Genomic DNA, 17197 nt, shown 5'->3' on the forward strand with positions numbered 1-17197 from the left:
GCATTTCTGACCACCGTCGCTTTACGAATTAATAACTCAAAAACGCTTTTACCGAATATTCTGATTCTGAGATTGTTTTTTCGTGACATATTCTACTTTATTTTGGTGGTAAATTTTCAGTGTTACTTCCATCCTTTTTTGGTGAAAAATCCAAAAATGTCATGAAAATTTAGAAAATTTAGCATTTTTCTAACTTTGAAGCGCTCTACTAGTGGGCTTCAAAGTAGAGCAGCAATTTTCAAAAATGTCATTAAAATTGCAAAATCTGAAGGGACAGATGTTATAGAACTACAACTCCCAGCATGCCTGGGCAGTTTAGGCATGCTGAGAGTTGTAGTTTGGCAACATCTGGAGGGCTACAGTTTGGGCACCACTGTAACAGTTGCAGTTTGGCCTTCCTAGTGGTTGCCACAGTAAAGATCACTTTACTTTCACTTTCATTTCCTATGGTGTTGCCGCATCATTTTCATTTTCACAAGAAAGAAAAAATTTTTTTATTTGTAACGCAATTTCTTCAGAAATACCCATTATGTGGCCGTAAAATGCTCTGCGGGCACACAACAAGGCTTAGGAGTGAGAGTGCCATGTACATTTGAGGTTATTTGCACAGGGGTTGCACAGGGGTGGGTATAGTGAGCCTTAACACCCCACAGGTGTTTGTAGAATTTTCGTTAAAGTTGGACGTAAAAATAAAAATAAATTTTTTTCACTAAAATGCTGGAGTTATTTTTCATTTTCACAAGGGGTAATAGAAGAAATGGGGTTACAGATTTTGGGCGGCTTTTTTCCAGAGTATGGAAATGCCCCATATGTGGATGTAAAGTGCTCTGCGAGCGAACTACAATGCTCAGAAGAGAAGGAGCGCCATTGCGCTTTTGGAGAGAGAATGTGTCTGGAATTGAAGGCCATGTGTTTACAAAGCCCCCCATGGTGCCAGAACAGTGCCCCCCCTTCCACATGTGACCCCATTTTGGAAACCACACCCCTCATGTAATGTAATAAGGGGTACAGTGAGCATTTATGCCCCACAGGTGTCTGACAGTTTTTTTTGAACGGTGGTCAGTGAAAATGAAAAATGAAATTTTTCATTTGCATAGCCCACTGTTCAAAGATCACTGTCAAACGCCAGTGAAGTGTAAATGCTCACTGCACCCCTTATTAAATTCTGAGGGGTGTAGTTTCCAAAATGGGGTCACAAGTGGGGGGTTTCTTCTGTTCTGGCATTATGGGAGGTTTGTAAATGCACATGGCCCCCGACTTCAATTTCAGCAAAATTCTCTCTCCAAAAGTCCAATGGCGCGCCTTCTGTTCTGAGACCTGTAGTGCGCAGGCAGAGCACATATGGGGCATTTTCTTAATCGGCAGAAATTGGGCTTCAAATTTGTGGATCCATTTTCTCCTATTATCCGTTGTGAAAAATAAAAATTTTGGGTAACACCATAATTTTGGTGTTAAAAATCAAATTTTCAATTTTCACGTCCAACTTCAACGCAAAATCGTCAAACACCTGTGAGGTGTTATGGCTCCCTTATACCCCTTGTTACGTTCCTTGAGGGGTGTAGCCATGTGGGTTCTTTCTTTCCTGTTCTGGCACCATGGGGACTAGCTAAATGCAACAAGCCCCCCAAAATCCATTACAGCAAAATTCTCTTTCAAAAAGCCAAATTTTGCTCCTTCTCTTCAAAGCATTGTATTGCGCTAGCAGAGCACTTAACGTCCATATATGGGGCGTTTTCTTAATCGGGAGAAATTGGGCTTCAAATTTTGGGGTCTATTTTCTCCTATTACCCCTTGTGAAAAAGAAAAATTTGGGGTAACACCATCATTTTAGTGTTAAAAATCAAATTTTTCATTTTCACATCCAACTTCAATACAAAGTCGTCAAACACCTGTGCGGTGTTAAGGCTCACTATACCCCTTGTTATGTTCCTTGAGGGGTGTAGTATCCAAATTAGTATGCCATGTGGGGGTTATTTTTCTGTTCTGGTACCATGGGGGTTTCCTAAATGCATGTTTTTTTTTTTCCTTAAACCACTTTTAAAAATGAAAAAAAAATGGGGTTACAAGAACATGTTAGTGTAAAAAATGAAGATTTTGATTTTTCTCCTCCACATTAAATGTCATTTTGAATACTTTGAGGGGTGTAGTTTCTATAATGGGTTCATTTATGGGGTATTTCTCACAGAAAGGCCCCTCAAATCCACTTCAAATTTAACTGGTCCCTGAAAAATTCTGATTTTGAAATTTTCCAGAAAATTTAGAAAATTGCTGCTATACTTTGAAGCCCTCTAATGTCTTCAAAAAGTAAAAACATGTCAACTTTATGATGCCAACATAAAGTAGACATATTGGGGGATATTTATCAAAGTTGTCTATGTCCCGCATCAATATAGACCAAACTACAGAGGGTTAGTCTGGTCTATTGTGCACCTAATTTATCAAATGGCGCACAGCTCTTGATAAATTCTGTGCACAGACTGCATGATCTATGCTTTAGTCTATATTTAAACCTGCTCCAACATGGTCTGACATTTCGGCGTACTTTCAGCCTATGCGACTTGTCGCTGAAAAGTCGCTTTTGATAAATTCAGCACCAATGCATTTTTCAATGCATTTCAGTCTAAAATAGACTTGCATGCATCATGTTCTAAAAATCCTCCAGAGCAAAAGTCGCAGAAAAGTCGCACATATGTAGACTGCGACTTTCTGTGCGACAAATTTAGACAAGAAAAACCAGTCTAAATCCTTTGATAAATCTCCCCCATTGTATTTGTGAATCAATATAAAATGTATTTGGAATATCCATTTTCCTTACAAGCAGAGAGTTTAAAGTTAGAAAAATGCTAAATTCTCATGAAATTTGGGGATTTTACACCAAGAAAGGATGCAAGTAACGACGAAAATTTACCACTATGTTAAAGTAGAATATGTCATGAAAAAACATTCTTGGAATCAGAATAAACAGTAAAAGCATCCCAGAGTTATTAATGCATAAAGTGACAGTGGTCAGAATTTCAAAAAAGGGCTCAGTCCTTAAAGGGGTACTCCGGTGCTTACACATCTTATCCCCTATCCAAAGGATAGGGGATAAGATGCCTGATTGTGGTAGTCCCGCAGCTGGGGACGCCCGTGATCATGCACGCGGCACCCCGTTTGTAATCAGTCCCCGGAGCGTGTTCGTTCCGTGTCTGATTACGGTCGACCACAGGGCCGGCAGCGTGTGACGTCACGCCTCCGCCCCCGTGCGACTTCACGCTCCACCCCTCAATGTAAGCCTACGGGAGGGGGCGTGATAGCTATCACGCCCCCTACCATAGGCTTGCATTGAGGGGCGGAGTGTGACATCACACGGGGGCGGAGGCGTGACGTCACGCGCCGCCGGCCCTGCGGTCGACCGTAATCAGACCCGGAGCGAACACGCTCCGGGGACTGATTACAAACGGGGTGCCGCGTGCATGATCCCTGGCGTCCCCAGCTGCGGAACTCCCGTGATCAGGTATCTTATCCCCTATCCTTTGGATAGGGGATAAGATGTGTAAGCACCGGAGTACCCCTTTAAGGTGAAAAAGGGCTCAGTTTAAGGGTTTAAAAGTGCTTTACCCAAATTTTCCACAGTTTGGCTCTTTAAGATAGTCCAGGGAACAATGTTTTAGACACTTACAGTCATGGCCATTAATTTGGCACCCCTGAATTATTGGCAAGAAAATGAAGCATTTCTCACAGAAAAGGATTGCCATAACACATGTTTTGCTAAAAACATGTTTATTCCCTTTGTGTGTATTGAAACTAAACCAAAAATGGGAGGAAAAACAGCAAATTGGACATAATGTCACACCAAACTCCAAAAATAGTCTGGACAAAATTATTGGCACCCTTAACTTAATATTTGGTTGCACACCCTTTGGAAAAATGTACTGAAATCAGTTGCTTCCTATAATGATCAATAAGCTTCTTACACCTCTCAGCCTGAATGTTGGACCACTATTCCTTTGCAAACTGCTCCAGGTCTCTCTTATTGGAATGACGCCTTGTCCCAACAGCAATTTTAACCCCTTAAGGACCTAGGGCGTATGGATAGGCCCTGGCTCCCTGGTACTTAAGGACCCAGGACGTATCCATATGCCCGTGGGAATTTTGGTCCCGGCCGCGTGCCGGGATATTGATCAGCAGGCACCCCGCACAAATGCCCCCCATGTCGTCGATCGCCGCAAATCACCGCCACAGTATGAATGAGGTTGCCCACTCCTCAGTGCTGGGGGTGTAGCCGAGCTCCCCAACCCAACCCCGTTGGTAGGGTAGCAAGGTACTGGGGTCCCTGCATAGAGCAGGGATATTGTGTGCGTAGGTCTGTTAGTGCTTAGGTAGAGGTGTTCAAAGGGCAGGATCTCCCTATACAATTCACCCGAAACCCGCCACTTGTCATAGAAATGTCGAAGCTGATAATATTGGAGCACACACAGAGCGGAGGAGGCAGGGTCGCCCACTATGTCGGAGAGATCTTTCAAGGAGGAGGAGTGGAGGACCTTAGTTATAGGTAGGGGACCCGACAGTGGAATAGAGAGGAAGCAACCCGGAGAAGAACCCGGGAAAAAGTCCGGGTTTCCAATCAGTGGGGTCAGGGGGCCTAGCGGGCGAAGTAACCCTGCTTGCGTATGGTGGGAGAGGCAGGCACGACTTCGGAGAAAAATGGGAGGGGGGCCTTAGAACTGGGCATCCAGTATGATGGGCGGATGCAGGGTAGGGAGGTGAGGGGGAAGGGAGAGAGTTCAATTTCCAATCAGACCCAGAGCTTAATGTGGGCCGAGTGAAAACCATCTAGGATACGGGCTGCTGTAGCGGCCAAGTAGTAAGTGTACGGGTCAGGGAAGGCTAAACCACCATCTGTTTTAGGCTGAGCCAGAGTGTCTTTGGAGAGCCTGTGGTGGCCACCCGACCACACAAATTTAGTAAAGAGTGTAGTGAGAGGCCGAAAGAAGGCTCTAGGAAGCATCACCGGCAAGGTCTGAAACAGATATAGCAGGCAAGGAAGCAGGTTCATCTTTAGGATGTTGATACTCCCTATCCACGAAAAATCCTTACGGTCCCATTTAGCCAGATCGTCTTTGAATCGGGCTAATAAGGGGGTGAGATTCAAGTCGACTATGCGGGAGAGGTCTTTAGGGATGAGTACCCCCAAATAGCGGAATGTGGAGGGATGCCAAGAGAAGGGGAACTACCCCTGGAGCCTAAGGGCCAGAGCGGAGTCCAGAGAGACATTCATTGCGACTCTTAGAAAAATTGATCTTGTAACTGCACATCGCTCCAAACTCCGCAATGGCAGGAAGGAGTACAGGGAGAGAGGTCTCAGGAGAGGAGACATAGAGGAGAAGGTCATCAGCAAAAGCTGAACACTTAAAGTGGAGACCCCGCACCGGGATACCCTTGATATCATCGTTGAGGCGGATGGCCTGTAATAAGTGCTCCATCACTAGGACGTAGAGCAGGGGGAGAGGGGGCACCCCTTCCTAGTTCCATTACGAATGGACAGAGGGGCAGACAGCGAGCCATTAATGCGAATTTTAGCTGTAGGTCGTGCATATAAGGCAAGGATTCGGTTGAGGGCAATGGGGCCTAAGTGCTCCAGAACACCTCTCATGAAGTCCCAACCCACCTGATCAAAAGCCTTTTCGGCATCAAGAGATAAGAGCATACAGGGGAACTTGGTCACTTGAGCGTGATGGATGAGTGAGAACGTTTTTTGAGTGTTGTCTCGGGCCTCCCTATTGGGGACAAAACCCACCTGATCGAGGTGAATCAGGGACTCCAAGAGGTGCCAGACGCAATGCAATCAACTTTGCCTAAAGCTTTGCATCCACATTCAGAAGAGAAATGGGATGATAACTTTGGCAAAGTTTGGGTCCTTACCTTCTTTCGGGATCACCATGAGGAAAGCAGTCAGGAATGAGTCAGGGAAAGGGGAAGAGGGGGAGATGGCATTAAAGGCTTTCAGTAGAAACGGGGAGAAATCCGCCTGAAGCGTTTCATAAAATTGGCTGGTATAGCCATCGGGCCAGGGGATTTACCGGAAGGGGAGGAAGAGATGGCCAGTTCCAACTGCTCCGGTGTAAATAGGCGTTCCAGTTCATCAAGCGCAGAGGGCGCTAAGCGGGGTAGGGCAGTCTGTAGCAAATCGGAGAGAATATCATGGAAGGAGGGGGGGAGGGGACTTCCCCCGTTCCCTTAAGGTCATAAAGACCCGAGTAGTACGCGTGGAAGGCATTAAGAATATCAGCAGTATGATGTTCCATGTGACCAGTGGCATTTTTAACCGATGGGACGAAGAGGGCGGCTCACCTGTCCCTCAAGGCCCTAGCCAACATCCGACCTGCCTTATAACCCCACTGATATTGGGAGGCGGAACAGATCTGTCGGAAGCGATTGTGTTTATCGATAAGGACCTGGACGTCCTGATGCACCCTGAGGAGGGTCCATAGGTCATCCTCAGGGAGAGTATGTTTGTGTCGTAGCTCAAGAGAATGCAATGTAGCCAGCAGAGACAAAAGTTGCGCTTAGGCCTCCCTCTTGCGTCTGGCTCCATGCTGTATCAGAATCCCCCGTAGGACACATTTAAGTGCTTCCCATTGGGTCTGGGGCATCGTGGAGTCAGAGGCATGTGTGAGTGCAAAGGTAGTGACAGCCTGCTTAAGGTCTGCCAAACAGAGGGGGTCCAACAGGAGCGACTCATTAAGACGCCAGGTGAACTCTCTGGGGGAGAGCGGGAAGCTGAAGCACACAGCAGACCGGGGCATGGTCCGAGTGGAACATCGGGTCAATGGTACAGGAAACCAGAGAGGGGAGGAGGTGATGGGAGATAAGAACATAATTGAGCTTGGAGTACACTCCCCTAGCGTGCGAGAAAAAGGTATAGTCCCGGTCAGTGGGATGGAGGAGACGCCAGGCATCACACAGCTGGTGCATATGCAAGGCTCTTTTTGTTCCATTCAAAGCCGCAAAGGAGAGTGTACTGGAGCTCAAGGAGGTGTCAAAGGCAGAATTGAGGGGAACATTAAGGTCACCACATACAATCAACCTACCCTGGGAGAAGGTGTTAAAGTCCTCCAGTGTCCTCGCCAAGAAAGTGTGTGGTTCGGTTCATATATACAAGCCACAGTATATTCCCGACCCTGTATGGAACATTTCACAAACACTTAACGGGCATCGTGATCAATACGGGAATATAATATTTGCACCGTTAGAGACTTATGAAAGAAAATTGCCGCCCCTCTAATTTCTGGGATGGAGAACTACTGTGAAACCACGTCGGGTAATATTTGTTACGGAAACCCGATAGCTGATCCTGTCGTAAGTGGGTCTCTTGCAGGCACACTATGTCAGACTTCTGTTTATGAAAGCTATACAACACTTTGGCACGTTTCCCAGGGATGTTGAACCCATGCACATTCAGGGAAGAAATTTTAAGAGATGCCATTGTAGGCACAGTAATGGTGACGCGCCGCTGGGAAAGGGGCGGAAGAACTAGGCTCCTAGCCAACTACTACGGGACACCCCGGAAGAAGCTCCTTAGCGAAACGTCGGGTGGTGAAGCTTATGCTATTGTGTTTAGTACGTGCCGCAGTGGTTTTCTACTTCTCCCGTGTTCGTTCTCCCCTTTCCCTTTTTACATCCCTGTTTCTTCTAGTACTTCCTCCCCACTTCCTCCTCGTTTCTCTCGTCTTGTTTTTGTTGTACGTCTATTTTTGTACCTGCTGGGGCGGTTCCGTTCGGCTGCTCTAATTCTCCTCCCATGGCGGACTACAACATCACCTCCTTCAACATCAAGGGCTTCAATGTACCGGCGAAGAGGACGCAGATCTTGTATCACCTTCATAAACGTAAGGTACACGTAGCCTGTTTTCAGGAAACCCACTTTAAGGAGGGACACACCCTGACCCTTAAAATTAGGCATTACTGTTTGGTACTGCGCTTATATCCATGAGTCACGGTCCAAGGGAGTTGCCATTGCCATTCATAAGTCACTGGTCCATCAAGTTTCTAATGTTATCCTGGATCCCCAGGCTAGGTACATAATCCTCTCCCTGCTTCTGCGCAGCAGAGCCGTTACTCTGGTTAGCGCTTACACCCCTAATCAGGGTCAGCGTGATTTCCTTATCACTCTCATTGATCAGGTGGTCTCTGTAGCACAGGGGACTGTGGTGCTATGCGGAGATCTAAATTTGACTCTGGACCCCACCCTGGACAATTCCACGGGGCGCTCCAGTCTCTCCTATTCTGCCATTAAACGGGTCAAGCGGTCTCTAGCCTTGCTTCAATTGTGCGATACAGCATCCCTCTGACAGGGACTATAGTTTTTTTCCTCTCCACATGAGTCCTACAGTCGCCTGGATTATATCCTGGTTCAACATTCTGCTCTCTCTTGGTTATCTGACACTAGGATTGGCAACATTCTCTGGTTGGACCACGCCCCTGTCTTCTGTTCCCTCCAACTTCCATTCCTGACCAAGTCCGAGTGGTTGTGGAGGTTGAACGAGTCCCTGCTCTTGGACACGGTTTGCATGGCTGATCTTACTAGAACTGTTTCCGATTTTGTGTACGATCATACATCAGACCCCACTGCACCCTTCGTTCAATGGGAGGCGCTCAAGTGCATCCTCCGGGGGGTCCTCATCAGGCATGGTTCTAGATTAAAAGGTGAGAAGGCCCATACCCTTAGTCAGGCTCTACATAAGGTTGCTTCGCTCGAACTGGCACACAAGCGCTCACTCTCACAACCAATCCTGCGAGACCTGCAATTGGCTCGCCTGGAGGTTAAGTGCCTCCTGGAGGCCTCTTGGGGCCATCCAAATGGGGCGCAGCAAATTTTATTAATATGGCAATAAGAGCGGTCGAATGCTTGCCAGAGCCCTGCGAACCAAGCTGGCTCAAACTCATATCCCCTCCATTCACTCGGCTTCGGGGGCTATGGTACACACCATGGAAGAAATCAAGTCTGTTTTTCATTCTTTCTTCTCTGACCTGTACCATCTCCCACCGCAGTCACCTCCCCCTCCCTGTCCTTCCCCTACCCTCTCTGACGATGACAGGGAGGCGCTGGATGCCCCTGTTGTCCTCGGAGGAGTTGTCATTGGTCATTAAGAATCTCCCGGGCTTCACTGCTAAGTTTTACAAATACCTCTTGGACTCCCTTTCCCCAATCCATGTAAAGGCCTTTAACTCCATATCTCCTGACACCCCATTGCCAGCAGCTTCCACATTGGCCCACGTAGTCGTGTTGCCGAAACCAGAGAAAGATCCCTGCTCCTGTGGCAGCTATAGACCCATTTCCTTGCTTAATGTTGACCTGAAAATTTACTCTAAGCTACTTGCCACCCAACTGAATAAAATCCTCCCTGCCCTTATACATCCGGATCAGGTGGGGTTTGTCCCGGGGAGGGAAACCAGGGACAATACGATCAAAATGATAGACATTATGCATTATGCACAGTCTAATCAATTACCCTTGATGATTTTATTTCTCGATGCCGAAAAGGCTTTCGACTACATTTCCTGGTCCTCCCTGGCACAGACCTTACAGCACATGGGATTAGGCCCCAATTCCTCCTCCAAGGTTCTGGCCTATATCATACCCCTATGGCCCGAGATAAACCGGTCCCTCTCCCCTCCATTCACGATCCATAATGGCACGTGGAAGGGCTGCCCCCTTTTCCCCCTACTGTACGTCCTGGTGATGGAACATCTTCACGGGATCACACGTACAAATGTTCTGCCTTTGCGGATGATCTTCTGGTGTATATCACTGACCCGTTAGTGTCTCTCCCATGTTTAATGTCTCGCTTGGCTGATTTTAGGGTCTGGTCTAATTTCAAAATCAATTTATCCAAGTCAGAAGCGCTCAATGTTTCCTTGCCCGCCGTACAGTGTCCTCTCTCCAGTCCTCATTCCCGTTCGGCTGGTCCAGTAACGGCATTAGATACTTTGGGGTGATGATCCCCTCGAATCTATCCCATCTGTTTTCCGTAACTTCTCCTCTCTCCTGGTTCATTTTCGGACAGACCTGGAGACTTGGAACTGTAATGACTTCTCTTGGTTCGGCCGAGTTAATATACTCAAAATGACCCTGATGCCTCGCTTGTTATATTTACTGCAGACAATCCCTCTCCATATCCCATCTTTGTTCTGGCGGCAGTTGCAAACATGCTTTGGCTCCTTCGTGTGGGCCTCTGCCCGCCCTCGGCTTAACCATCTCACCCTGACCCGTCCTAAGTTGTCGGGGGAGTGGGCCTCTCTGATGGTCATTTGTACTACTTAGCCTGCGCCCATGCACGCGTGCTTGATTTCTTCAAGGACAACGAATCCAAACTTTGGGTTCGGCTGGCCCAAGACATTTGCCCTAAAGCGCTCTCCACCCTGCCGTGGACCTGGTCTCCAGCGTCCCAGAGCGGCGTTCATACCTCCTTTACTACATGCCACACCTTGGCGACCTTGTACCGCGCGGGGTCGGGAGCTTGTCTCATTGATCAGGGGGGTCCCCCCCTCCCTATCTCAGACAATCCGCAATTTCCACCTGGGTCCACCCGTGAAGGTGGAGTCCAGGTCTAATGCCATCCGCTTTCATCATGTCCTTGATGGAGGTGGGCTCAAGCCCCTGGATGCCTTACTGGTGGAGTGCCCATTATCTCGACGAGCTCCCTTTGCCTACCTCCAGCTACAGCATTTTTACTCTAGCCTCCCGGGACGGGCTTCCCTACACCACAGCCTGTCTCCGTTTGAGCGCATGTGCCTAGCCTACTCATACCCTCGTCACTCCATTTCTGCCATTTATGGCCTACTGTTGGCTCTAAGATCAGAAACCCTTCTGACATTCTGTCGTGCTTGGGAATCCGAATTAGGCAAGACATTCACACCACACTCATAAATCTGTTATAGCCACGAAAGCACATTAGACTAGTTATAAAATTCTATCTCGATGGTATCGGGTGCCGACCTCTCTGCACTGCTGGTATCCCTCTGTTCCGAGCTCATGTTGGCATTGCAGTGGTGATGAGGGTTCGATGACGCACGTATGGTGGGGTTGTCCCAAACTTCTTGATTTTTGGAGGGCGATATTACAAGTTGTCCTAGAAGTGACAGGAGTCCAGGTCCCCCATAATCTGGAGGACGCCCTCCTTTATATGTTCCCAATGGCGCAGGCGAAATATAAGAAATCCCTCACGAGACATCTCCTTCAGGCTGCTTAAACCGTGATTCCCAGACGCTGGAAAAACCCCGATCCCCCCCGCTCTTGAGGAATGGTTCAGTGAAGTAAACCACATTCAACACATGGAGGAGCTTTTGGTGATCCACCCCGAGGATGCGAATAGGTATGCTGCAACGTGGCTCCCTTGGTCATCTTTTTGTTCTTCCCCCAGGTATAGGCTCCTTAGCTAGATTTTGTACCCATGGATCTGCTTGGTCTTCCCTGGTGCCTTGGGGGTCTGTCATCGTTTGGTCACCGCCCTGGCTGGGCTCTTTTGTTATGTGTCTCTTTATTTAGTTCCCCTATTGTCTATCTTGTTTTCTGTTCTCTTTGTCCCTTTCGCTTCTGTTGTGTTTTCCTTCCAGACCTTTTTGTTGTCTGATATGCTGCCTTAGCTTTGTATTCTGTGGACCTTATCCTTTTCCCCCTCCGCCCAGTGCCTGGGCAGCTCTAGCTCTTTTACTTGCTTGCTCCCTCAATTTACTGTTTCCACTATTCAGCCTTATGTTTATATTCACGTTTTTCATCATCACTGTCACACACCTTTTTCTCTCATTTCACTTCACCTCATTAACCTACACCATTTCAAATAATTGCCATTCCAAACACTATTGCAGTGTTCATTTACTTTAAAGATGTTTTTATCTCACTTGCGGCACATAACAATTCTTTTCATTTTTTTCAGCTAATGTTTGCTGTTTTTGGTGGTGGTAAGTGTTTCACCTACATGTATGTTCGTTTGCATGTTATCACTCTGTCTCTCTTTCACTCAGCACGGTTTCACACCGTGATCAGTCTTTTTATTTGTATGTCTATTAATGTTTGTTATACTGCGCATGCACCAGCCATCACGGGTAGCATATACCCCGGCTCTCTCTTAGAATGAATAAATTGCATTCACCATCCGGCTGCAGTAGGATGTGAACATCATGTGACCTCCACTTTTGGTCACGTGACCTCCACTTCCTATCGGCGTGTCTGATTATCAGTAGCGTACACGGCATTGCTCCCGTCCAGCTGCCGGTATGATGGCGTCTTTTAATGTAGGTAGGTTGGACTTATGACAAGTTCCTCCACTTCACACATGTTAATAACTAGTATTAGGGATGCGCCTCCTGTGATTGGTTGCTCGCCAGCATTTATACTGCCTTGAATACCCAGATAGACACGCCCTCTGACGAAGCGATTACATGCGAAAACGCGTTCGGGGTTTGAGGTGAGAGGTGCGCTTTAAGTGCTGTGGTCATATGCTGCTATCCCCTTTCATTGCTGGTTTACTGTTGCATTGTATTTTACTGCATTGTCACTTTGTTATGTTTGGTGTAGATGCCCATTGGGAGACCACACCTCTTCTCCCACGGACATCTCCACCATATAGCAGTTTTTGTATAACCCTTTTTTTCCACCATTCTTGCCCACATATATTTTCTTACATTATTATGTTATTTTGCACCTATGCTGTTTGTACTATCCAGCTTTATTATTGAATCAGCACTCTCTACCTCACTGCTTCTTCCTGAGTCCTTGTGGTACCAGTTCAACTTCATGTTTTTAACGTGTTTTTATATGTCCATTTTGTGTATTTAATGAAGTTTGTTCTACTTTTGCTATTAACCCTGTCATTGCCATTGTTTGGTCTTCTTTTTGGTGTGTGTCATTGTCATTCTTTGCTTTCCTCAATAAAAGTTTTTGGAAATTTGAAAAAAAAAACTCCGGGAACTCACCAGCTTCAGTGCATAAAGAGGGAAATACATCATCATGTAGCAATTTCCCATATCCAGTGGTCTTGAGGTTTCCATTCATGAAGAATGGCCCCACTATATTTGTACCCCATACACCACACCATCAATTTTTGTGCTTCAACAGTCTTGGAGGGATCTATCCAATGTGGGTCAGTGTCAGACCAATAGCAGTGGTTTTGTTTGTTAACTTCACCATTCACATAAAAGTTTACCTCATCACTGAACAAAATCTGCATAAACTGAGGGTCCTGTTCCAATTTTTGTTTTGCCCATTCTGCAGCACCTGAAACTACGGATACTGGAAGCCTGTGCTAGCATTTCTCCTGCGGTGTTGCTATCAGTGTGTGAAGAGTGGGAGAAGAGGGTTGCACTGACAATCCAACACAATGGGCAGCACATTGAGCACATTTTAACGTTAACGTTAAAACCAAGCACATAATTGTTTGACGTGTCACATGACCCTCTTCCTATTGAAAAAGCAAAAGTTGGATTCAAAATGGCCACCATGGTCACCACCCATCTTGAAAAGTTTCCCCCCTCACATATACTAATGTGCCACAAACAGGAATTTAATATCACCAACCATTCCCATTTTATTAAGGTGTATCCATAGAAATTGCCCACCCTGTAGATCTCTGGATATGGACTTGTAACCTTGAGATTGTTGATATTTTTCCACAATTTTGGTTCTCAAGTCAACAGTCGACAGTTCTCTTCTCCTCTTTCTGTTGTCCCTGCTTAGTGTGGAACACACAGAAACACAATGCAAAGACAAAGTGAACTTTTTATCTGCTTTCAGGTGTGATTTTTATATTGCTCACACCTGTTACTTGCCCCAGGTAAGTTTAAAGGAGCATCACATGCTTGAAACAATCTTTTTTCTCCACAATTTTGAAAGGTTGCCAATAATTTTGTCCAGCCCATTTTTGGAGTTTGGTCTGACATTATGTCCAACTTGCCTTTTTTCCTCCCTTTTTTGGTTTAGCTCCTTCCAATAAACAGAAAGGGAATAAACATGTGTGTCAGGATCCGGGTACTGTGAGGATACTGGTGGTGGATCCTCTGTGTTAGTGGGGAGATGACGTGGGCCGTACCAGGGGAACGGAGTCTAAGGGGTTACTGGTATTCACCAGAGCCCGCCGCAAAGCGGGATGGACTTGCTGCGGCAGGTAACCCCCAGGTCGTTCCACCCGATATCGACTCAACCCCGACTGACTGCTGAGATGGCGCGGTACAAGGGATTAGGCAAGAGCAAGGTCGGACGTAGAAGGTCAGGGCAGGCAGCAAGGATCGTAGTCAGGGGCAACGGCAGGAGGTCTGGAACACTGGCTTGGGACATACAAGGAATGCTTTCACTGGCACAATGGCAACAAGATCCGGCAATACAGGGAAGGGGAAGTGAGGTGATATAGACCAGTGCACAGGTGAATTCATTAATTTGGGGCAGGCGCCAATCAGCAGCGAACTGGCCCTTTAAATCGCAGAGAGCCGGAGCGCGCGCTCACTAGGGAGCGGGGCCGCGCGCGCCGGGACTGAACAGACGGGGAACGGGTCTGGTAAACAGGCTGGAATGCGAACCGCGAGCGGGCGCGCCCCGCATCACGGATAGCATCCCTGCTTGGGACACTATCGCAGCGCTCCTGGTCAGCGGGTCCGACCGGGGCGCTGCGAGCAGGTAAACGCTGCGAGCGCTCCGGGGAGGAGCGGTTACCCAGAGCGCTCGGCGTAACAATGTGTATAGCAAAACATGTGTTACTGCAATCCTTTTCTGCGAGAAATACTTCATTTTCTTGAAAAATTTCCGGGGTGCCAACATTTACGGCCATAACTGTACCCTCTTTACGTAGGATATTCCACCGCAGGGACGAACCCCCCCCCCTCCCCGGGATCTCCTGTCCGGGCTACCTGCTACTTCCACGTCCTCAGAGCAGGGCGTTCTCTATCTTCCTGGACAAACACAAATTACTGCCCACTCAGCCAATCACTGGCTACAGAGATGTCCTGCTTCAGCCGCCAATTGGGGTTTTACTTTTGTTTGTCCAGGAAGGTGGGGGCCAGAGTACGCCAAGGATGTTTAAGTAGCCAGGGTTCGTTACAAGAGATTGTGGAGATTTCCAGTGATCAGACCCCTTGCAATCAGACACTGTGGATAAGGGATAAATGTCTGAAAGGTTCAGTTCCCTGGACTACCCTTTTTAGGGTTCTAGGTTGAACTTGAAGGACTCTTTTGTCTTTTTTCAACCTTACAAACTATGGGGGACATTTATCATTGTTTGTTTTGGTAAGCAAGTTCTGAAGGCATTCCTTTTTCCTTATGTGCTAAATTTTTTATCCTATTAACACAGGGGGTTGATAAATTTTGAGCACATAAGCAAAGTCTCAGTTGAGGCTTTTGTGAGACTTTTTTGCGACTTTTTATAAGTGCTTAACACAGGCAGTTTTGTACTCCAGGCCAGATCTGGATTAGACTTGAGACTTTTTTTTTAAATGGGTTTGCAACTTTTTTTTGCCTACATGCAACTTTCGCACATCATAAATTCCCGATCACTGCAAAATGAAAACTGAAAATTGCTTAGGTAAGGCTGCATTCACATCTCGTTTTTGCAATACTGTTCCCGTATCAGGTTTTTTTGTAAAAAAACATATGTCTCAAAACCGGACCGAATCATATACAACCGTATATACCTCTGTAGTGTTTTAAACCGTATACGGTTTGAAAACGGATGTGTGTTTGCATACGGTTTAATAGGTTTTTTGGAAAAAACGGATATGGTTTTATATTTGTCCTTAATTAAATAAAGGTTTTTTTGTTCTATTTCTGGGAAGAACTTTCTGTGTGCACTGTGCATGTGCATACTGCAAAACCGTATTGTGCAAACCGGATGGAACCGGATGCACATGGTTCTGTACGGTTCCGATTGATCACCATTTTAAAGAAACCGGATACAGGTTGTATCTGTTTTTTCACCCGGACATAAAACCAAAGTAGACAACGGTTTTGTGTACAGGAAAAAAACGGATAAAACCGTAAGTGATGCAAAACGTACACAACCGGATGCTACGTTTGGCATACGGTTTTCAATGACATGTCTATACATACGGTTTGCAATATAGTTCCATACTGTTTTTACACTGAAACTGGATACGGGAACCGTATTGCAAAAATGAGATGTGAATGCAGCCTACGGGTGATTGCAACTTCATGCTTACCCACAAAAGTTGCACAAGAAAGTGCTTATGCGCATGTGCGACTTTTTGTGCACTCGGAGTAACCTATATGTCCCCCTATATGATATACTGCACTCTTAGACTTAAATCCCTTTCATTAGTTTCTCAACATAGCCAGACATCAGCTTCTAGTAGCCTTTCTGTGGAATGTTAGCCCATTCCTCATGGCCAATAGCCTCCCAGTTCACTAATTTTGTCATCGGCTTGTGTGCTGATCACCTTCACCAAAAATGTTATATGGGGTTCCAATCAAGTAAATGTGACAGGTACTCCAGGATATTCCAGGACTTTTGGAACCAAGCCTGGTGGACTTTGAGTTATGTTTGGCTTCATCCTGTTGGTAGGTTCACTGATGACCAAGCATCAGCTTTCTCAATGAAGGTATGACGTTTCTCCTAGGATTTCCTGCATGTTCCAATGACTAACCAGCCACGGATCACCACACAGCCACCACCATGGTTCACTGTAGGCAGGGTGTTCTTTTCAGCTTTATTATTCCTCTTCCAGGCAAACAGTTGATCAATAACTGAAATAAGAATGCCAAAATGCCTGTTTTAATTATATAGTTTTAAGCATATTGAAGCTGACTTTTATACTGCTTTTGGGTCAATAGTGGTGTATGCCTTATAGCTTGGGCATGAAGACCTAAAGCATTTAGTCTGCAGCTGTGTGCAAATGGAAACAAACCTACATGCCTGTTGCCACCAAATCTTGCTGCAGGGTTTTTGACAATCTGCCTCCTCAGAAATCTGTTGGCAGCCATTGATTACTTCCTGTCTACCACATTCAGGTAGTGGAGCCAGTGTTTCATTAACTTAGAGATGCAAGAAAATGCAACATTCAATGCCTTTGCTTTCTTTTTGTATCATTGTTCTTGTTTGTTTAAGGCAATGTTCTCTTAATTTGTTGACTAGTTTCTTGACTCAGCCATGTTTGCATCAAAAGTCACAGTCAACAAAGCCCTAGTCGGTTCAGGTATTTGATGTGTTTTATT

The 17197-nt window shown here is 46.3% G+C and overlaps 1 protein-coding gene across 7 annotated transcripts in view; it reads left to right on the forward strand.

Moving 5' to 3' along the window:
- Positions 1 to 17197, forward strand: part of GGACT (gamma-glutamylamine cyclotransferase) — a 144658-nt gene that overhangs the window by 87174 nt on the left and 40287 nt on the right. For 6 of the 7 annotated variants that reach the window (XR_008888546.1, XR_008888550.1, XR_008888547.1 and 3 more), the window contains exon 3: positions 11919 to 11943. The exons of the other annotated variant lie outside the window; for it this stretch is intronic. The gene's annotated coding sequence lies outside the window, so the exon portion shown is untranslated. The remainder of the gene's footprint in view (positions 1 to 11918; positions 11944 to 17197) is intronic. 7 annotated transcript variants of the gene reach the window in all.

The sequence above is a fragment of the Hyla sarda genome, chromosome 2 (assembly GCF_029499605.1).
Source record: "Hyla sarda isolate aHylSar1 chromosome 2, aHylSar1.hap1, whole genome shotgun sequence".
In the NCBI taxonomy this organism is placed as follows: Eukaryota; Metazoa; Chordata; class Amphibia; order Anura; family Hylidae; genus Hyla; species Hyla sarda.